Genomic DNA, 22,500 nt, shown 5'->3' on the forward strand with positions numbered 1-22,500 from the left:
AGGGAGAGAAGGAACGAAGGAAGAATTAAAGAGAAAGTTAATATGAGAATGAGAAAGAAGGAAGAATTGGGAAGTAAAAGAAAGAGAGGAAGGAAGGAAAACAGGAGTGAAGGAAGAGAAGGATATATGGGGAAGCGACGGAGGAAGAAGGGAGAGAAGGAACGAAGGAAGAATTAAAGAGTTAGAAAGTAAATATGAGAGTGAAAAAGAAGGAAGAATTGGGAAATAAAAGAAAGAGGGGAAGGAAGGAAAACAGGAGTGAAGGAAGAGAAAGGATATATGGGAAAATGACGAAGGAAGGGAGAGAAGGAACGAAGGAAGAAGTGAAGAGTTAGAAAGTAAATATGAAAGTGAAAAAGAAGGAAGAAATGAGGAATAAGAAAAAGAGGAAGGAAGGAAAACAGGAGTGAAGGAAGAGAAGGATATATGATGAAGTGACGAAGGAAGGGAGAGAAGGAACGAAGGAAGAATTGAAGAGAAAGGGAAAGAGTAGGAGAAACACAGGCAATACGGGACATCTAATTTCCCTTCCTTTCCCAACACACACACACACACACACACACACACACACACACACACACACACACACACACACACACACACACACACACTCCCAAAGGCGGTGCTGGGCCAGTACTTCGACGGCATACTAATGTTACCCGCGGACAGGAGCAAGAGTTGGGTTAGTTTAGGATCGATAAGGAAGAAGATACAGTAAGATACATGAGGATTTTAGGAGACTAGATTCTTTTCTTTTACATCAAAGGCTGCGGCTCAAGGGCAACAGAGTACACAAAAAAAGTAAAAAGTAAAGAGTAGCCAAAAGAGAGGTCAATTTCGGGTGGAGAGGTGTCTTGATACACTCTTCTTGAAGGAGGTCAAGTCATAGGCAGGAGGAAATACAGACGAAGGAGGACTGTTTCAGAGTTTACCAGTGAAGGGGATGAAAGAATGGAGATGCTGGTTAACTCTTGCATAAGGGGTTTGGACAGTATAGGGATGAGCATGAGTAGTAAGTCGTGTGCAGCGGGGCCGCGGGAGGGGGGGAGGCATGCATTTAGCAAGTTCAGAAGAGCAGTCAGCATGAAAGTATTGATAGTAGATGGAAAGAGAAGCAACATGGCGGCGGAATTTAAGAGGTAGAAGGCTGTCAGTAAGAGAAGGAGAGCTGATGAGACGAAGAACCTTAGACTCCACTCTGTCCAGAAGAGCTGTGTGAGTTGGAATGGCAGGCAGATGATGATTGATTAGTTTCCTTCATTTCTTTGGCTCATTCAATTTTCATTCATTTAAACATCTCAATTTTTCCTTCTTTTCCTCTTTCCCTATCACCGTCACTTTCTTATTTACTTCCTTTATCTCCATTTCTTCTTTCTCTTCCTCCGCTACTTCCTCATATATAAAATCCAGGACTCTATGTGGTTCCTGTCGGTAATGCAACTAACACGGCACTGCGTAATCCTGGCGAGGCCCAAGAAGTGTCAGATACAGATTAAGGATAACTTCTGCGCTCCAGTTGCTTACACTTCTCAAAATAAAGCCCGAGACTTTTTTTACGCGTTTTCTATCGGCAATGCAACTAACACGGCACTGCGTAATTCTGGCGAGGCCCAACCAGTGTCAGATATAGATTAAGGATAACTTCTGCGCTCCAGTTGCTTACACATCTCAAAATAAAGCCCGAGACTTTACGCGGTTAGTGTCAGTACTTAACTTACTTAACAAACACGGCACTGCGTAATCCTGGCGAGGCCCAAGAAGTGTCAGATACAAATTAAGAATAACTTCTGCGTTCCAGTTCCTTACGTTTCTCAGTATAAAATCCGGGACTCTATTTACGCGGTTTTCAGCGGTAATACATGTAAAATAAACACTGAAACGCGAGCTATGGGACAACAGGGAGGTCAGCGTAACGTCCAGGGATGAAGAAGTTGAGGAATTGTAGAGTAAGCCTTAAAACGATCTATGGGACGGGCAACACTGAGGTCAAAAAACGTCCATGGGTGAGTAAAGAAATAATGGAGAGTTGAAGCTCAACCTACCCAGAGTTAGAAAAATTTAGGATCAGTAATTAAAAGGAAGGAAACTAATATACAAAGTGTGATAGATCCAGCCGTTTTAGAGGCAATGAAAGATAATACCCATGTTCTTAAGCTGGGTACAATCGTTCGAACCCCGCTGAAGTTAGGTCGTTTAAATATCAACAAGGAAAACGTGGAACAAAACTGGTGGGTGAATGGAACTTAATTAAGCGTTTTGTCGCGGTAATGAGTGTTTATTGATGGTTATGAGCCCCGTTCTTAAGCTGGGTACAATCGTTCGAACCCCGCTGAAGTTAGGACGTTTAAATATCAACAGGGAAAACGTGGAACAAAACTGTTGGGTGAATGGAACCTAATAAAGCGTTTTGTCGCGTTAACGAGTGTTTATTGATGGTTATGAGCCCCGTTCTTAAGCTGGGTACAATCGTTCGAACCCCGCTGAAGTTAGCTCGTTTAAATATCAACAAGAAAAACGTGGAACAAACTTGGTGGGTGAATGGAACCTAATAAAGCGTTTTGTCGCGTTAACGAGTGTTTATCGATGGTTATGAGCCACGTTCTTAAGCTGGGTACAATCGTTCGACCCCCGCTGAAGTTAGGTCGTTTAAATATCAACAAGAAAAACATGGAACAAAACTGGTGGGTGAATGGAACCTAATGAAGCGTTTTGTCGCGTTAACGAGTGTTTATCGATGGTTATGAGCCCCGTTCTTAAGCTGGGTACAATCGTTCGAACCCCGTTGAAGTTAGATCGTTTAAATATCAACAAGAAAAACATGGAACAAAACTGGTGGGTGAATAGAACCTAATAAAGCGTTTTGTCGCGTTAACGAGTGTTTATCGATGTTTATGAGCCCCGTTCTTAAGCTGGGTACAATCGTTCGAACCCCGCTGAAGTTAGATCGTTTAAATATCAACAAGGATCACAGTTAATGCAACGGTGATTGTAGACGCTAATTATGCTTGCCACAACTCGGTAAAGTAAAAAGTAAAGAAATAATGGCGAGTTCAAGTCAGCTAAACCTTCCCAGAGTTAGAAAAATTTAGGATCAGGAAAAGTGTGATAAATCCAGCCGTTTTAGAGGCAATGAAATATAATAGCCATGTTCTTAACCCGGTAGCAGCGACGGGCCAAATTTGTGGCTTTACCGTGTACCAGCGACGGGCCAAATTTGTGGCTTTACCGTGTACCAGCGACGGGCCAAATTTCTGCCATGCATAAACTGATCACATATGCGTTGATACATATTATGAAATGGTTTGCGTGAGTGATGATTCTTTCTCATTATTTTGCTTAGAGGGGCCCTTTAACTTAACCTAACGTAACCTAGCTTAACTTAACCTAACCTAGCCTAACCTACCCCTAACAAACATGGCCCCCGCAGCTACCGGGTTAAGCTGGGTACAATCGTTTTAACCCCACTGAAGTTAGGACGTTTAAATATCAACCAGAAAAACGTGGAACAAAACTGGTGGGTGAATGGAACCTAATAAAGCGTTTTGTCGCGTTAACGAGTGTTTATCGATGTTTATGAGCCACGTTCTTAAGCTGGGTACAATCGTTCGACCCCCGCTGAAGTTAGGTCGTTTAAATATCAACCAGAAAAACGTGGAACAAAACTGGTGGGTGAATGGAACTTAATAAAGCGTTTTGTCGCGGTAATGAGTGTTTATTGATGGGTATGAGCCACGTTCTTAAGCTGGGTACAATCGTTCGACCCCCGCTGAAGTTAGGTCGTTTAAATATCAACCAGAAAAACGTGGAACAAAACTGGTGGGTGAATGGAACTAATAAAGCGTTTTGTCGCGGTAATGAGTGTTTATTGATGGGTATGAGCCACGTTCTTAAGCTGGGTACAATCGTTCGACCCCGCTGAAGTTAGGTCGTTTACATATCAACCAGAAAACGTGGAACAAAACTGGTGGGTGAATGAACCTAATAAAGCGTTTTGTCGCGTTAACGAGTGTTTATCGATGGTTATGAGCCCCGTTCTTAAGCTGGGTACAATCGTTCGACCCCCGCTGAAGTTAGAACGTTTAAATATCAACCAGAAAAACGTGGAACAAAACTGTTGGGTGAATGGAACCTAATAAAGCGTTTTGTCGCGTTAATGAGTGTTTATCGATGGGTATGAGGTGATTGGCGTGATTATGACTTTGTGAATGCCAATGAATCTGAATTTGTTGATGAGGATTGATGAGGTTTGATTGGATTGCCGTTTTCGTTCATTCTTTTCTCTCCTCTCCTCGAATTTATCTTCTCTTCCTTAATCACTAATTCTTCCTCTATTCCTTATCTCCTCTTCTCGAATTTATCTTCTCTTCCTCTATTTCTTCTCTTCCTTAACTAATTCTTCCTTCATTCCTTCCCTCTCCTCTCCTCAAATTTATCTTCTCTTCCTCCTCTTCTCCTCTTCCTTAACTATATCTTCCGTCATTCCTCCTCTTCTCGTATCTATCTTCTTCCTTAATCACTAATTCTTCCTCTATTCCTTCCCTCTCCTCTCCTCAAATTTATCTTCTCTTCCTCCTCTTCTCCTCTTCCTTAACTATTTCTTCCTTCATTCCTCCTCTCCTCTTCTCGTATCTATCTTCTCTTCCTTAATCACTAATTCTTCCTCTATTCCTTATCTCCTCTTCTCGAATTTATCTTCTCTTTCTCCTCTTCTTCTCTTTCTTACTCACTAATTCTTCCTCTATTCTTCCTCTCCTCTTCTCGAATTTATCTTCTTTTTCCCCTCTTCTTCTCTTCCTTAACTAATTCTTCCTCCTTTCCTCCTCTCCTCTTCTTGTATTTATCTTCTCTTCCTCCTCTTCTAATTTTCTCTCTTCTCTTTCTTTCTCCCCAATTCTTCCTCCATTTCTTCTCTCCCTTCTTCCGTTCCTTCCTCATATTTTCCTTACTTTTTCCACTTTTATTTTCTTCCCTTCCTCTCCTACTTTCTCATTTTTCTTCATTCCATCTATCCTCTCCTTATCTTTCCCTCTCTTCCTCCATTCCTTCTCTTCCTTCCTCTATCTCATTCTTACTCCCCGATTCTTCTCTCCATTTCTTCTCTCCATGTCTCTGTCCCTTCCTCGTATTTACCTCTCATCCTCCATTCCTCATTTTCTCTCTTTCTCTCTCTCCCCTAATTCTTCCTCCATTCCTTCTCTTCCTTCCTCCGTCTCTTCCTCTCTTTCTGACTCTCCAATTTCTCCATTCATCTCGTTTTTCTTCCTTTTCAATTTCATTCTTTCCCATTCCCTATATTCCAAGGAGAGTCAAGTAGTAATATTACAAAACTTTGCCTCTCTGTCTAAACTACCACGCAACAATTCGACTTGGAAATGAGTTTGTAAATAGCAATAAAAGTTAATTACTTGTGAATAAGGAATAGATAGAATTAGTTTCCCCTCCAATACATGTTAGAGAGAGAGAAGAGGGAGAAGAGTTAGCGTGTAAAAATAAATAAACTACCACACGACAGTTTACGTTGGCTAATGAGTTTGTGAATAGCAATGAGAGTAAATTGGTTAGCCTTCCAAAAATCAATCACACGGTAGAATGGAAAGAATTAAACGTTGAGATAATACAATGCGTAACAAAGCGATGATGATGAGGGAGTGAAGGAAGAAGGGAGAAGAGGAGGAACGAAGGAAGAATAAGGGAGTAAGCGGAAGAAGGGAGAGAAATAGGAATGAAGGAAGAAAAGGGGGGTGAGAGGAAGAAGGGAGAGAAGGAGGAACGATGGAAGAATAAGGGAGTAAGGGGAAGAAGGGAGAGAAGGAGGAATGAAGGAAGAAAAGGGGTGGGAGAGGAAGAAGGGAGAGAAGGAGGAATGAAGGAAGAAAAGGGAGGGAGAGGAAGAAGGAGAGTAGGAGTAACGAAGGAAGAAAAGGGGAGGGAGAGGAAGAAGGGAGAGAAGGAGGAATGAAGGAAGAAAAGGGGAGGGAGAGGAAGAAGGGAGAGAAGGAGTAACGAAGGAAGAAAAGGGGAGGGAGAGGAAGAAGGGAGAGAAGGAGGAATGAAGGAAGAATAGGGGAGGGAGAGGAAGAAGGGAGAGAAGGAGGAATGAAGGAAGAAAAGGGGAGGGAGAGGAAGAAGGGAGAGAAGAAGGAATGAAGGAAGAAAAGGGGAGGGAGAGGAAGAAGGGAGAGAAGGAGGAACGATGGAAGAATAAGGGAGTAAGGGGAAGAAGGGAGAGAAGGAGGAAGGAAGGAAGAATAAGGGAGTAAGAGGAAGAAGGGAGAGCACCGCCCAAAGGCGGTGCTGGGCCAGTACTTCGACGGCATACTAATGTTACCCGCGGACAGGAGCAAGAGTTGGGTTAGTTTAGGATCGATAAGGAAGAAGATACAGTAAGATACATGAGGATTTTAGGAGACTAGATTCTTTTCTTTTACATCAAAGGCTGCGGCTCAAGGGCAACAGAGTACACAAAAAAAGTAAAAAGTAAAGAGTAGCCAAAAGAGAGGTCAATTTCGGGTGGAGAGGTGTCTTGATACACTCTTCTTGAAGGAGGTCAAGTCATAGGCAGGAGGAAATACAGACGAAGGAGGACTGTTTCAGAGTTTACCAGTGAAGGGGATGAAAGAATGGAGATGCTGGTTAACTCTTGCATAAGGGGTTTGGACAGTATAGGGATGAGCATGAGTAGTAAGTCGTGTGCAGCGGGGCCGCGGGAGGGGGGGAGGCATGCATTTAGCAAGTTCAGAAGAGCAGTCAGCATGAAAGTATTGATAGTAGATGGAAAGAGAAGCAACATGGCGGCGGAATTTAAGAGGTAGAAGGCTGTCAGTAAGAGAAGGAGAGCTGATGAGACGAAGAACCTTAGACTCCACTCTGTCCAGAAGAGCTGTGTGAGTTGGAATGGCAGGCAGATGATGATTGATTAGTTTCCTTCATTTCTTTGGCTCATTCAATTTTCATTCATTTAAACATCTCAATTTTTCCTTCTTTTCCTCTTTCCCTATCACCGTCACTTTCTTATTTACTTCCTTTATCTCCATTTCTTCTTTCTCTTCCTCCGCTACTTCCTCATATATAAAATCCAGGACTCTATGGTTCCTGTTTGTAATGCAACTAACACGGCACTGCGTAATTCTGGCGAGGCCCAAGAAGTGTCAGATACAGATTATGATAACTTCTGCGCTCCAGTTGCTTACACTTCTCAAAATAAAGCCCGAGACTTTTTTTACGCGTTTTCTATCGGCAATGCAACTAACACGGCACTGCGTAATTCTGGCGAGGCCCAACCAGTGTCAGATATAGATTAAGGATAACTTCTGCGCTCCAGTTGCTTACACATCTCAAAATAAAGCCCGAGACTTTACGCGGTTAGTGTCAGTACTTAACTTACTTAACAAACACGGCACTGCGTAATCCTGGCGAGGCCCAAGAAGTGTCAGATACAAATTAAGAATAACTTCTGCGTTCCAGTTCCTTACGTTTCTCAGTATAAAATCCGGGACTCTATTTACGCGGTTTTCAGCGGTAATACATGTAAAATAAACACTGAAACGCGAGCTATGGGACAACAGGGAGGTCAGCGTAACGTCCAGGGATGAAGAAGTTGAGGAATTGTAGAGTAAGCCTTAAAACGATCTATGGGACGGGCAACACTGAGGTCAAAAAACGTCCATGGGTGAGTAAAGAAATAATGGAGAGTTGAAGCTCAACCTACCCAGAGTTAGAAAAATTTAGGATCAGTAATTAAAAGGAAGGAAACTAATATACAAAGTGTGATAGATCCAGCCGTTTTAGAGGCAATGAAAGATAATACCCATGTTCTTAAGCTGGGTACAATCGTTCGAACCCCGCTGAAGTTAGGTCGTTTAAATATCAACAAGGAAAACGTGGAACAAAACTGGTGGGTGAATGGAACTTAATTAAGCGTTTTGTCGCGGTAATGAGTGTTTATTGATGGTTATGAGCCCCGTTCTTAAGCTGGGTACAATCGTTCGAACCCCGCTGAAGTTAGGACGTTTAAATATCAACAGGGAAAACGTGGAACAAAACTGTTGGGTGAATGGAACCTAATAAAGCGTTTTGTCGCGTTAACGAGTGTTTATTGATGGTTATGAGCCCCGTTCTTAAGCTGGGTACAATCGTTCGAACCCCGCTGAAGTTAGCTCGTTTAAATATCAACAAGAAAAACGTGGAACAAACTTGGTGGGTGAATGGAACCTAATAAAGCGTTTTGTCGCGTTAACGAGTGTTTATCGATGGTTATGAGCCACGTTCTTAAGCTGGGTACAATCGTTCGACCCCCGCTGAAGTTAGGTCGTTTAAATATCAACAAGAAAAACATGGAACAAAACTGGTGGGTGAATGGAACCTAATGAAGCGTTTTGTCGCGTTAACGAGTGTTTATCGATGGTTATGAGCCCCGTTCTTAAGCTGGGTACAATCGTTCGAACCCCGTTGAAGTTAGATCGTTTAAATATCAACAAGAAAAACATGGAACAAAACTGGTGGGTGAATAGAACCTAATAAAGCGTTTTGTCGCGTTAACGAGTGTTTATCGATGTTTATGAGCCCCGTTCTTAAGCTGGGTACAATCGTTCGAACCCCGCTGAAGTTAGATCGTTTAAATATCAACAAGGATCACAGTTAATGCAACGGTGATTGTAGACGCTAATTATGCTTGCCACAACTCGGTAAAGTAAAAAGTAAAGAAATAATGGCGAGTTCAAGTCAGCTAAACCTTCCCAGAGTTAGAAAAATTTAGGATCAGGAAAAGTGTGATAAATCCAGCCGTTTTAGAGGCAATGAAATATAATAGCCATGTTCTTAACCCGGTAGCAGCGACGGGCCAAATTTGTGGCTTTACCGTGTACCAGCGACGGGCCAAATTTGTGGCTTTACCGTGTACCAGCGACGGGCCAAATTTCTGCCATGCATAAACTGATCACATATGCGTTGATACATATTATGAAATGGTTTGCGTGAGTGATGATTCTTTCTCATTATTTTGCTTAGAGGGGCCCTTTAACTTAACCTAACGTAACCTAGCTTAACTTAACCTAACCTAGCCTAACCTACCCCTAACAAACATGGCCCCCGCAGCTACCGGGTTAAGCTGGGTACAATCGTTTTAACCCCACTGAAGTTAGGACGTTTAAATATCAACCAGAAAAACGTGGAACAAAACTGGTGGGTGAATGGAACCTAATAAAGCGTTTTGTCGCGTTAACGAGTGTTTATCGATGTTTATGAGCCACGTTCTTAAGCTGGTACAATCGTTCGACCCCGCTGAAGTTAGGTCGTTTAAATATCAACCAGAAAAACGTGGAACAAAACTGGTGGGTGAATGGAACTTAATAAAGCGTTTTGTCGCGGTAATGAGTGTTTATTGATGGGTATGAGCCACGTTCTTAAGCTGGGTACAATCGTTCGACCCCCGCTGAAGTTAGGTCGTTTAAATATCAACCAGAAAAACGTGGAACAAAACTGGTGGGTGAATGGAACTTAATAAAGCGTTTTGTCGCGGTAATGAGTGTTTATTGATGGGTATGAGCCACGTTCTTAAGCTGGGTACAATCGTTCGACCCCCGCTGAAGTTAGGTCGTTTACATATCAACCAGAAAAACGTGGAACAAAACTGGTGGGTGAATGGAACCTAATAAAGCGTTTTGTCGCGTTAACGAGTGTTTATCGATGGTTATGAGCCCCGTTCTTAAGCTGGGTACAATCGTTCGACCCCCGCTGAAGTTAGAACGTTTAAATATCAACCAGAAAAACGTGGAACAAAACTGTTGGGTGAATGGAACCTAATAAAGCGTTTTGTCGCGTTAATGAGTGTTTATCGATGGGTATGAGGTGATTGGCGTGATTATGACTTTGTGAATGCCAATGAATCTGAATTTGTTGATGAGGATTGATGAGGTTTGATTGGATTGCCGTTTTCGTTCATTCTTTTCTCTCCTCTCCTCGAATTTATCTTCTCTTCCTTAATCACTAATTCTTCCTCTATTCCTTATCTCCTCTTCTCGAATTTATCTTCTCTTCCTCTATTTCTTCTCTTCCTTAACTAATTCTTCCTTCATTCCTTCCCTCTCCTCTCCTCAAATTTATCTTCTCTTCCTCCTCTTCTCCTCTCCCTTAACTATATCTTCCGTCATTCCTCCTCTCCTCTTCTCGTATCTATCTTCTCTTCCTTAATCACTAATTCTTCCTCTATTCCTTCCCTCTCCTCTCCTCAAATTTATCTTCTCTTCCTCCTCTTCTCCTCTTCCTTAACTATTTCTTCCTTCATTCCTCCTCTCCTCTTCTCGTATCTATCTTCTCTTCCTTAATCACTAATTCTTCCTCTATTCCTTATCTCCTCTTCTCGAATTTATCTTCTCTTTCTCCTCTTCTTCTCTTTCTTACTCACTAATTCTTCCTCTATTCTTCCTCTCCTCTTCTCGAATTTATCTTCTTTTTCCCCTCTTCTTCTCTTCCTTAACTAATTCTTCCTCCTTTCCTCCTCTCCTCTTCTTGTATTTATCTTCTCTTCCTCCTCTTCTAATTTTCTCTCTTCTCTTTCTTTCTCCCCAATTCTTCCTCCATTTCTTCTCTCCCTTCTTCCGTTCCTTCCTCATATTTTCCTTACTTTTTCCACTTTTATTTTCTTCCCTTCCTCTCCTACTTTCTCATTTTTCTTCATTCCATCTATCCTCTCCTTATCTTTCCCTCTCTTCCTCCATTCCTTCTCTTCCTTCCTCTATCTCATTCTTACTCTGATTCTTCTCTCCATTTCTTCTCTCCATGTCTCTGTCCCTTCCTCGTATTTACCTCTCATCCTCCATTCCTCATTTTCTCTCTTTCTCTCTCTCCCCTAATTCTTCCTCCATTCCTTCTCTTCCTTCCTCCGTCTCTTCCTCTCTTTCTGACTCTCCAATTTCTCCATTCATCTCGTTTTTCTTCCTTTTCAATTTCATTCTTTCCCATTCCCTATATTCCAAGGAGAGTCAAGTAGTAATATTACAAAACTTTGCCTCTCTGTCTAAACTACCACGCAACAATTCGACTTGGAAATGAGTTTGTAAATAGCAATAAAAGTTAATTACTTGTGAATAAGGAATAGATAGAATTAGTTTCCCCTCCAATACATGTTAGAGAGAGAGAAGAGGGAGAAGAGTTAGCGTGTAAAAATAAATAAACTACCACACGACAGTTTACGTTGGCTAATGAGTTTGTGAATAGCAATGAGAGTAAATTGGTTAGCCTTCCAAAAATCAATCACACGGTAGAATGGAAAGAATTAAACGTTGAGATAATACAATGCGTAACAAAGCGATGATGATGAGGGAGTGAAGGAAGAAGGGAGAAGAGGAGGAACGAAGGAAGAATAAGGGAGTAAGCGGAAGAAGGGAGAGAAATAGGAATGAAGGAAGAAAAGGGGGGTGAGAGGAAGAAGGGAGAGAAGAAGGAACGATGGAAGAATAAGGGAGTAAGAGGAGGAAGGGAGAGGAGGAGGAATGAAGGAAGAAAAGGGGAGGGAGAGGAAGAAGGGAGAGAAGGAGGAATGAAGGAAGAAAAGGGGAGGGAGAGGAAGAAGGGAGAGAAGGAGTAACGAAGGAAGAAAAGGGGAGGGAGAGGAAGAAGGGAGAGAAGGAGGAATGAAGGAAGAATAGGGGAGGGAGAGGAAGAAGGGAGAGAAGGAGGAATGAAGGAAGAAAAGGGGAGGGAGAGGAAGAAGGGAGAGAAGAAGGAATGAAGGAAGAAAAGGGGAGTGAGAGGAAGAAGGGAGAGAAGGAGGAACGATGGAAGAATAAGGAGGAGAGGAAGAAGGAGAGAAGGAAGAATAAGGGAGTAAGAGGAAGAAGGGAGAGAAGGAGGAACGAAGGAAGAATAGGGGAGTGAGAGGTAGGAAGGGAGAAAACTGGAGGTGGAAGAAGAAGGAGTGGAGGAAATGATGGAGAGATGGAGAGAAGGATTGAAGGAAGAATAGTCGTGAGATAGTGAATAGAATTGATGAAATAGTGAATTGAAATAGTGAGATAATGAATAGAAATACTGTGATAGTGAATAAAGATAGTGAGATAGTGAATAGAGATAGTTAGATAGTGAAGAGAAATAGTGAGATAGTGAAGAAAAATAATGTAATAGTGAATTGAAATAGTGAAATAATTAATAAAAGTGAAAATTAGGAATAGTGAATCGAGGTGAAATAGTGAAACAAAGAATAGACAGTGAAATAGTAAAATAGTTATATAGTGAAATATTGGAATAGTGAGATAATAAATAAAAGTGAAATAGCGAAATAGTTAAATAGCAAAATAGTGGAATAGTGAAATAATTAATAAAAGTGAAAATTAGGAATAGTGAATCGAGGTGAAATAGTGAAATAAAGAATAGACAGTGAAATAGTGGAATAGTTAAATAGCAAAATAGTGGACTAGTGAAATTATAAACAAAAACGAAATAGTCAAACAGTGAAATAATCCTTTTAAAATCTACAGCCCACTCTCTGCCTGATCACGGCTCTCCGAATTCGAGTCAGAGTAAGCAATTTCTCATCAGCGACAAAACAGAACCCAAAGGAAAAACCCGATGAAAGCCAAGACCAGTACCTCTTTCAGCGCGAGTCAATATTCTTTCACCAAAATATAAGAGAGTAATCATTTTGTTCCTCTCTCCAAGGCGATATGATGCCATTTACGAGTAATTTAAGATGTGAGAAAATATTGTTGAAGTGATTGTTTTTTTACTTTCTCTGATAGGTTTTAAATAGAGGAGTGAGGAGAGTATATATATAGGTTTGGTGTGAATGGGTACTCTCTCTCTCTCTCTCTCTCTCTCTCTCTCTCTCTCTCTCTCTCTCTCTCTCTCTCTCTCTCTCTCTCTCAACTTATTGAAACGTGGCAAGATGTGACCGTGGAGTTTATGACATGTTTCAAATTTACTATTCTCTCTCTCTCTCTCTCTCTCTCTCTCTCTCTCTCTCTCTCTCTCTCCGTAGCTAGTTACTGAAACGTGGTAAGACCTGACCGTAGAGTTTTACATTATGTTCTTATTCAATTATTTTCTCTTTCTTTCTTTCTCTCACTCTCTCTATCTCTCCTACACACACACACACACACACACACACACACACACATCAAGTCAGGTATGTCGCTCCGTTCACCTGTATCACCTGTTCTCATTCTCGTCATGTCATTAGCGCAAAAAAACTCCCATTCACATAATTAACAGCGGCAATGAACCAATTACCTCCAGACAATTAGACTTACCTCCATCTCTCCTCCCTCCCTTCTCTCCCTCTTCCCTCCCTTCCCTTCCCTTTCCTTCATTCCCTTCCTTTCCGGTACTGGTCTTTCGTTTTCTAGTATTTGTAATCTTTTTAATTCCTTCCTTCCTTCCTTTCCCTTCCTTCCTTCCTTCCTTTTCTTTACTCCTCTTCCTCCTCCTCCTCCTCTCTCCTTGTTTTCTTTTCTTTTTTCTTTTCCATTCATTAATTTTTCTCTTTTCCTTTTTCCTTCTTTACTATTTTTTTCCTCTTCTCTCTAAAGTCTTTCATATGATCCCTTCCTCCTTCCTTCCCTCTTTCTTTCCTCCTTCTTTCCTCCTCCTCTTTGTCTCCCTTTCTCTTCCATCCCCTTCTTCTTTATTTTTTTTTTATCTTTTTCCTTCTTTTTATTCCATCTGTCCTTCTCCTTCTTCTTCCTTCTTCTTTCTTCCTTCTCTTGGTTTGCTTCTCTACCTTTCTCTTCCTCCTTCTTCTCTTCCTTTCTCTCTTTGCCCTCTTCCTCCTTCTCTCCCTTGTTTCCTCCTCCTCTTTCTTTCTCTCTCCTCCTCCTCTTCTTCCTTCCTCCCACCAATTCTTCCTTCCTTCCTTCCTTCCCTCTCCTCCTTCTCTCTCCCTTCCTCCCTTCACCCTCTATAACTCTTGTCTTCCTCCTCCTCCTCTTCCTCCTCCTCCTCCTCCTCCCTCTCCCCCCTCACCTGTAATTACCGACATTTAACCCCTTCAATACCTTTGCTAATTAGTATCAGGTGTTATTGTGCCGCTCTTTACCTGCACACACACACACACACACACACACACACACACACACACACACACACACACACACACACACACACACGTACATACCTGGATGGGGGGGGGTGCAGGGGAGTTCTGATGTGACGCGTAACAACTCCTTGGGTCCTCGGTGCCCCGCAGGGGGGAGGGGGGCGGAGGCGGGGGGGTGGGGGCAAAAAAAGTGTGTAAGAGAGAGATAGAGGGAGAGAGGCTACGGTCCGCCCCTGACAACTGTCCGTGTGTGAGTGCGAGGGAGCCCGCCACTGGCCCCCTTTATATACTCTCCGGGCGGGCGGGACTGCAAGAAATTCGTGACATTTTGAGGGATTTTCCGACGCATTTCCAGCCATTTCCGCGTCGCCTGAGCCATGGTGGTGTTATTTTTGGGCATTTTGAGTGGTATCCGTCAAGTGGTGTTATTCCGCGTGCGTTTAGCGGGATATCTGTTTAGTTCCTGGAATAGCTTTGTAAGGAGTCCATCGCCCACTCGAAGAATTGGGATGACGTCACGCCGCGGCAGCCAATCACGCGTGTCCTTGGGCGCCGCCGGACCAATCAGCGTCGAGGAGGGCCTAAGAGAGCCACGCCCCCTCCAGAAGACACTCAAGACGGATAAGATAAAAATAAAAGTCCCGCTTATATGTTAATTTTTCCGCCATTTTTGTGCCGTTATAGGGAAGGACAAGAGGAGGGTTTTTTTTTTCACTTACAGAAATGAAAAGAGAAAAAGAAATCAGAGAAAGAAAAGAGAGAGAGAAAAATATGTATAAAAAAGAAATTCCTAAAGTCATATAATAATAGAAAAAGAAGAAAGGGAGAAAAATATGAAGAAAAGAAGGAAAAAGAAAGGAAAAAAGGATAATAAAAAGAGAAATAAATTAAAAAAGAAAAGAGGAAAACAGAAAAGGAAGAAAAATAAATAAATGAAGAAAAAATGGAAAAATATTGACACAGGAAAATTCGAAAAAAGGAAAAAAAGGTTATCAACTTCAAGAAAAGGAAAAACACGAGAAAAATAAGAGGAAAATTCAAGAGCAAAGAGGAACAAGAGGAAACCAAGAAAACAGGAAAAGAAAAAGAAAACAACAACGAAAACAAGAGGAAAAGAATAACAACATTTAATCAAGAGGAAAAATTCAAGAGGAAAGAGGAACAAGAGGAAATCAAGAAAACAAAAAGAAAACAAAACAACAAAAACAAGAGAAAAAGAGTAACAATTTTTAACCAAGAGGAGAAATTCAAGAGGAAAGAGGAAAAAGAGGAGATCAAGAGTAATTCGGTTAATTCTAAGTCAGCCCTGTCAAAGAAAATGGAGTGTCGGAGGGACTATTACGTTTTCTGTGACGTGTATGGATTAAGGGGAGCCTATTATGCATATGAGAGAGAGAGAGAGAGAGAGAGAGAGAGAGAGAGAGAGAGAGAGAGAGAGAGAGAGAGAGAGAGAGAGAGAGTTTAAGGGTACTTCATTGAACACTTTCGAAGAAGCTACTTGACTGAGCGAGGTTCCAGGTACACACACACACACACACACACACACACACACACACACACACACACACACACACACACACACACACACACACACTTGTACTAATTATTTTTGCATAATTGAACCTTCCTCCGATGTAAAGGAAAGAAAGTCGATGAAAATGATAAACAGATTACCGAAGAAAACAAAATATTTGTGAAGAAGGAAGATAGAAAGAAAGAAAGGAAGGAAGGAAGGAAGGAAGGAAGGAAGGAAGGAAGAAAGTATGAAAGAAACGAACGAAAGAAAGAGAAAAAAAAAAAAAGAGAAAGAAAGAAAAATGGAGAATGTAAGAAAGAAAAAAAGATAAAATGTATGAGAGAGAGAGAGAGAGAGAGAGAGAGAGAGAGAGAGAGAGAGAGAGAGAGAGAGAGAGAGAGAGAGAGAGAGAGAGAGAGAATATTGAAAAAGTGAACACAAATATGAAAAGAATTATAAAAGAAAACAAGAAAAATATAAATAAATGCTAGTTGGACATATCGATAGACAGAGAGAGAGAGAGAGAGAGAGAGAGAGAGAGAGAGAGAGAGAGAGAGAGAGAGAGAGAGAGAGGGGAGATCAGTTTTAATTTGAGGATCTTTAGAGGATGGGAAAATATTTTCTTCCCCTCTTCCTTTTCTTGCTCAATATTTCTCTTTCACTCAATCAATTTATTTATTTATCTATCTATCTCTATGTTTATCTATCTATCTATCTATCTATCTATCTACCTATATATCTTTCTATTTATCTGTCTGTTCTTGTAAACGTTTCCACTGGTCTGTCTTTTTCTTTACGTTTGCAGTTTCAGTGTCCCGAAATTGACCTCTCTTTTCGGCCACCTCTTTAGATTCTTTTTGGGAGCAGCGAGTAGCGGGCTTTTTTTTTATTATTGTTTACTTTTATTGTGCCCTTGAGCTGTCTCCTTTGTTGTAAAAAAAATGCAAATGTTAATAGGGACAGCCTGACATCCCTATTCTTGAACGTCTTGGGGTCCCATTTCCTATTTCCCAAGGCCACAGAGAAGATTAACTGGGTTTGCATAAGTGTGTTTCCCCGTTCAATGCGCAGAAGTCATGTAAAACTATCACCGGTATCACGAAAGAGTCCATTGAAATCCCAGCAACTTCCACGAGAGGCTTTTCAACAGGCAAACTGAAGTGGTTAATCGGGTTTGCATAAGTGTGTTTCCCCGTTCAATGCGCAGAAGTCATTAAAACTATCACCGGTATCACGAAAGAGTCCATTGAAATCCCAGAAATTCCACAAGAGGCTTTTCAACAGGCAAACTGAAGTGGCTAATCTGATTTCCATAGGTGTGTTTCCCTGTTCAATGCGCAGAAGTCGTGTAAAACTATCACCGGTATCACGAAAGAGTCCATTGAAATCCCAGCAACTTCCACAAGAGGCTTTTCAACAGGCAAACTGAAGTGGTTAATCTGATTTCCATAGGTGTGTTTCCCCGTTCAATGCGCAGAAGTCATTAAAACTATCACCGGTATCACAAAAGAGTCCATTGAAATCCCAGCAACTTCCACGAGAGGCTTTTCAACAGGCAAACTGAAGTGGTTAATCGGGTTTGCATAGGTGTGTTTCCCCGTTCAATGCGCAGAAGTCATTAAAACTATCACCGGTATCACAAAAGAGTCCATTGAAATCCCAGCAACTTCCACGAGAGGCTTTTCAACAGGCAAACTGAAGTGGTTAATCGGGTTTGCATAGGTGTGTTTCCCCGTTCAATGCGCAGAAGTCGTGTAAAACTATCAGCGGCGTCACTAAACACTCCATTGAAATCCCAGCAACTTCCACGAGAGGCGATTTTTCCCCTTCAAGATGCAGAGGCAATGTAAAGCTGTCACCGGCGTCACTAAACACTCCATTGAAATCCCAGCAACTTCCACGAGAGGCGATTTTTCCCCTTCAAGATGCAGAGGCAATGTAAAGCTGTCACCGGCATCACCAAACACTCCATGAAACAACAGCAACTTTGCGAGAGTCTTTTTTCCCCTTCAAGGTGTAGAATATGTGTAAAACTATCACCATCATCACAAAACTCAGTCCATGTAAATCCCTTCAACTTCCACAAGAGGCTTTTCAACAGGCAAACTGAAGTGAAAAAGAAAAAGTGGATATGAAGAAGGGATAGAAAAGTGGATGGATATATTCTCTTCCACCAACTAACAAAGAGAAAGTTGACATGAAAAGCAGATCGAAAAGTGGATAAATATTTCCTCTCTCCACTAGCCAAGATTGAGAAAGTGGATATGGATAATGGGGATGAATGTGGATGTATTTTTTTCTCTTCCACCAACCATGAAGAGAAGATGGCGCCACTATAAACACTTGCCTGACGGGCTGGGGCCGACTACCATCTAGGCCAGTCAAGAAAAGCCTACGGGCGCTATAGGTGTACACGTTAAAAAAATATATATAAAAAAAAAAATCAGAGGAGATGTAAGCGAGTGGAAAGTTGCCTCGTTGTGGAGTGCATACATAAGCAGAAACATTTTTTTTCATGGGTGTTTTCCCCGTGTTAAACTTTCACCGGCATCACAAAACACTCCATAGAAATCCCAGCAACTTCCACGATAGGCTCTTCAAACAGGCAAACCAAGACCCCGGAACGGTTGAGAATACTAGTTTCAATAATGGCTGTCGACCTGTCTAACTCCTGTTCTCTATCTGCCCTGTGAAGTTTAATAGTCGTGGGTCCATTATCATCGAGCTAATAGGGTACTGGGATTTATTTCAAGGAGCGTAAGCAACAGAAGCCCCGAAGTCTTCCTCAAACTATATTTAGCATTAGTTAGACCTCATCTTGACTATGCGGTTCAGTTCTGGTCACCCTACTATAGAATGGATATCAAAATGTTAGAATCGGTGCAGAGGAGGATGACTAAGATGATTCAGGGGTTGAGAAACTTGCCATACGAGGAAAGACTCAAACAGTTAAACTTGCATTCTCTAGAAAGGCGAAGGGTGCGTGGAGACATGATCGAGGTTTATAAATGGATGAAGGGCTTTAATAAGGGAGACATTCATAAGGTTTTGTTTGTAAGAGAACTGGTAGGACACGAAGTAATGGGTTTAAACTGGATAAATTCAGATTCAACAGGGACATAGGCAAAATTGGTTTACTAACAGGGTGGTGGATGAGTGGAATAGGCTTAGCAGTCATGTGGTGAGTGCCAATACAATTGTCACATTCAAAAATAGACTAGATAAATTCATGGACAGCGATATTAGGTGGGGAGCTTAGGGTCAAAGGAGCTGCCTCGTACAGGCCTACCGGCCTCTTGCAGACTCCTGCGTTCTTATGTTCTTATGTTCTTATGTATGCCATTAGGAATTCTACAACGGATATCATTAAGAATTCAACAATGGATCTCCCCTACGCCGTTCTGTCCTGGCGTAGTCACCAGTGGTTTGAGTCCCATAGTCAAGGAATGCCATTTAATTTACTTTATCGTAGGAATTAGAAGGAAAAGGAGAGAGAGAGAGAGAGAGAGAGAGAGAGAGAGAGAGAGAGAGAGAGAGAGAGAGAGAGAGAGAGAGAGAGAGAGAGAGAGAGAGAGAAGGAAATGTTGATAAAAAAGGAGATTGAAAAGAAAGGAAGCAAGTTGAGAGAGAGAGAGAGAGAGAGAGAGAGAGAGAGAGAGAGAGAGAGAGAGAGAGAGAGAGAGAGAGATTGAAAAGGAAGGAAGCAAGTTGGAGAGAGAGAGAGAGAGAGAGAGAGAGAGAGAGAGAGAGAGAGAGAGAGAGAGAGAGAGAGAGAGAGAGAGAGAGAGAGAGAGAGAGAGAGAGAGAGAAGTATAAGAAAAATGTTGAAAAAAAAAGGAAATTGAAAAGGAAGGAAACAAGTTGAGAGAGAGAGAGAGAGAGAGAGAGAGAGAGAGAGAGAGAGAGAGAGAGAGAGAGAGAGAGAGAGAGAGAGAGAGAGAGAGAGAGAGAGAGAGAGAGAGAAGGAAAATGTTGATAAAAAAGGAGATTGAAAAGGAAGGAAGCATGTTAAGTGAGAGAGAGAGAGAGAGAGAGAGAGAGAGAGAGAGAGAGATAGAGAGAGAGAGAGAGAGAGAGAGAGAGAGAGAGAGAGAGAGAGAGAGAGAGAAGGAAAATGTTGATAAAAAAGGAAATTGAAAAGGAAGGAAGCAGGTTAAGAGAGAGAGAGAGAGAGAGAGAGAGAGAGAGAGAGAGAGAGAGAGAGAGAGAGAGAGAGAGAGAGAGAGACTTTTCTACCTACCGCAGAAGTACCTCCAAACGACATTTCTATTCAAAAGATAAATATATATAAAATTCTTCCTCCCTTCCTCCCTCCCTCCTTCTCTCCCTTCCTCCTTTAAACCTGCAATCCATCCCTACCTTTCTCTCTCTCTCTCTCTCTCTGTCCTTTCTCTCCCTCCCCCCATTCCTTTCTTCTCTCCCTTCCTCCCTCCCTCCTTTCCTCCCTCTCTTATCGCTGGAGGGAACGAAGGAAGGAGGAGAAGGAACAGATGGTGATGGAGGAGGAGGAGGAAGAGGAGGAGGAGGAGGAAGAGTAGCAGGAGGAGGAGTAGTTTTAAACGTATTATTTTTTTATCCCAAAATTTAAAAGATGAACGATATTTTTTTTCTTTTTTCTTCTTCTTCTTCTTCTTCTTCTTCTTATTATTATTATTATTATTATTATTATTATTATTATTATTATTATTATTATTATTATTATTTGACTCAACATATCAATAGAAAGATAGATTTACTCTCTCTCTCTCTCTCTCTCTCTCTCTCTCAAGCAATCACGACCATTCATCTGTTTGATTGAGAGAGAGAGAGAGAGAGAGAGAGAGAGAGAGAGAGAGAGAGAGAGAGAGAGAGAGAGAGAATTATTACGTACATAGGTGATTGTGTGTACCTTAATAACCTGTCTACCTGTGTGTGTGTGTGTGTGTGTGTGTGTGTGTGTGTGTGTGTGTGTGTGGGTGTGGGTGGGTGTTTGAGTGTCTCTCTCTCTCTCTCTCTCTCTCTCTCATCTTTTTTTCTCTCCATTTCTTCTGTTATCTCATACTCTTCATCTCCTCCTCCCTTTCCTCCAATATTTTCCTCCTTTCCTCCATTTCCTCCATTTTTCCCTCCTCCTTGGTTAGTCTCCCTTCTCTCCTTTCCTCCCTCTCTTCTTCCCCTCTTCTTTTTTTCCTTTTTCTTCACACGTTCGTTAATTATTTCCTTTCTTGTGTCTCCTTTTTATTCTTTTTTTCCTCTTCCTCCTCCTCCTCCTCCTCCTCCTCCTTCCTTCTGTTATTCCTTCCTTCCTTCCCTAATAATTTTCCTTCCCTTTCTTTCTTCCTTCCCTTGTGTGTGTGTGTGTGTGTGTGTGTGTGTGTGTGTGTGTGTGTGTGTGTGACTATATATAGCCTATGGGGTAAGAGAGAGAGAGAGAGAGAGAGAGAGAGAGAGAGAGAGAGAGAGAGAGAGAGAGAGTTGAAAAGATTAGAAAAAAGTGATACTCGAGGTAACAGCAAAGATGAGAGAGAGAGAGAGAGAGAGAGAGAGAGAGAGAGAGAGAGAGAGAGAGAGAGAGAGAGAGAGAGAGAGAGAATAAGAGAAAGTGAGAGTGTTATAGTAGGATATCAATGTATTATTATTATTTAATATCACCACGAATTAGGCATACAATTGTCAATGGAAAAACCCCACGACAGATAGATCACGCCACCTTATAGGAATGTCGTCCGTCAGTGTTTACTGTCTCAGTTTTGTATACTTAGCACTCCGATGGTGCGTGGAGGTCACCTTGACATACGTGACCAATTGTAACCATTATTTTCCAACCTGTAACTCGCGACTCCTTCACGAGAGTCCGACTGACACACAACGACAGTCGCTCTCGCTCCGTCGCTTCTTGTACATAAAGGCTACGAATATAATTCGCCTTAAGGAAGCTGAAGTCTTAATCAACACCCTTTAAACGCCCCCCGACAAGCCCGTTACAAGACAAAGTTAAGAAAGTGAGAAAATGAAAAAAGTGAGAAAATGAGAGAGAGAGAGAGAGAGAGAGAGAGAGAGAGAGAGAGAGAGAGAGAGAGAGAGAGAGAGAATGAAATACGGGTGGAGAAACTGAAAGAAAGTGAGATAATGAGAAAATGAGAAGATGAGAGAAAGTGAAGAAAAGGAGAAAGCGAAACAAAACAGGAAAGAATGAGGAAAAAATAGAGAAAATTAGAGAAAATGAAAGAAAGTTAAAGTGAAAGTGAGAGAAAGTGAAAGTGAAAATGAAAGAAAGTGAGAAATTAAAGGTAAGAAAAAAAATATGAAACGTATCGGACGAAAGTGAAGGAAAGATAGAAAGAGAGCAAAAGTGAGAAAGTGAGAAAGAAAGTGAGAAAGTGAGAAAATGAGAAAGAAAGTGAAAGTGAGAAAATGAGAGAAAGATAGAAAGTGAAGAACAAAAGTGAGAAAGTGTGAAAATGAGAAAGAAAGTGAGAAAATGAGAAAGAAAGTGAAAGTGAGAAAATGAGAAAGAAAGTGAAAGTGAGAAAATGAGAAAGAAAGTGAAAGTGAGAAAATGAAAAAGAAAGTGAGAGAAAGTGAGAAAATGAGAAAGAAAGTGAGATAAAGTGAGAAAACGAGAAAGAAAGTGAAAGTGAGAGAGTGAGAAAATGAGAAAGAGTGAGAGAAAGTGAGAAAATGAAAATGAAAGTGAGAGAAAGTGAGAAAATGAGAATGAAAGTGAGAGAAAGTGTGAGAAAAAGAGAAAGAAAATGGGAAAGAAAGTGAGATAGTGTGAAAATGAGAAAGAAAGTGAGTGAAAGTGAGCGAGCAAGTCTTTCATAAATCAGGCATCAAAGACTGGATTGTGGCATCGCGATAGAGATTACGTGTAAAGGAAATGAAGGAGGAGGAGGAGGAGGAGGAGGAGGAAGAGGAGGAATATGATAAGGAAGAAGAGGGAAGAAGGTATATAGGACAGTGAAGACGAGGA

The 22,500-nt window shown here is 41.5% G+C and overlaps 1 protein-coding gene across 1 annotated transcript in view; it reads right to left on the bottom strand.

Moving 5' to 3' along the window:
• LOC126983777 (protein PRQFV-amide-like) overlaps positions 1-14,272 on the bottom strand; it is a 61,658-nt gene extending 47,386 nt beyond the window's left edge. The window contains exon 1 of the mRNA XM_050836864.1: positions 14,108-14,272. The gene's annotated coding sequence lies outside the window, so the exon portion shown is untranslated. The remainder of the gene's footprint in view (positions 1-14,107) is intronic.
• Between the last annotated feature and the right edge of the window lie 8,228 nt (positions 14,273-22,500).

The sequence above is a fragment of the Eriocheir sinensis genome, chromosome 54, assembly GCF_024679095.1.
Source record: "Eriocheir sinensis breed Jianghai 21 chromosome 54, ASM2467909v1, whole genome shotgun sequence".
NCBI classification, from domain to species: Eukaryota; Metazoa; Arthropoda; class Malacostraca; order Decapoda; family Varunidae; genus Eriocheir; species Eriocheir sinensis.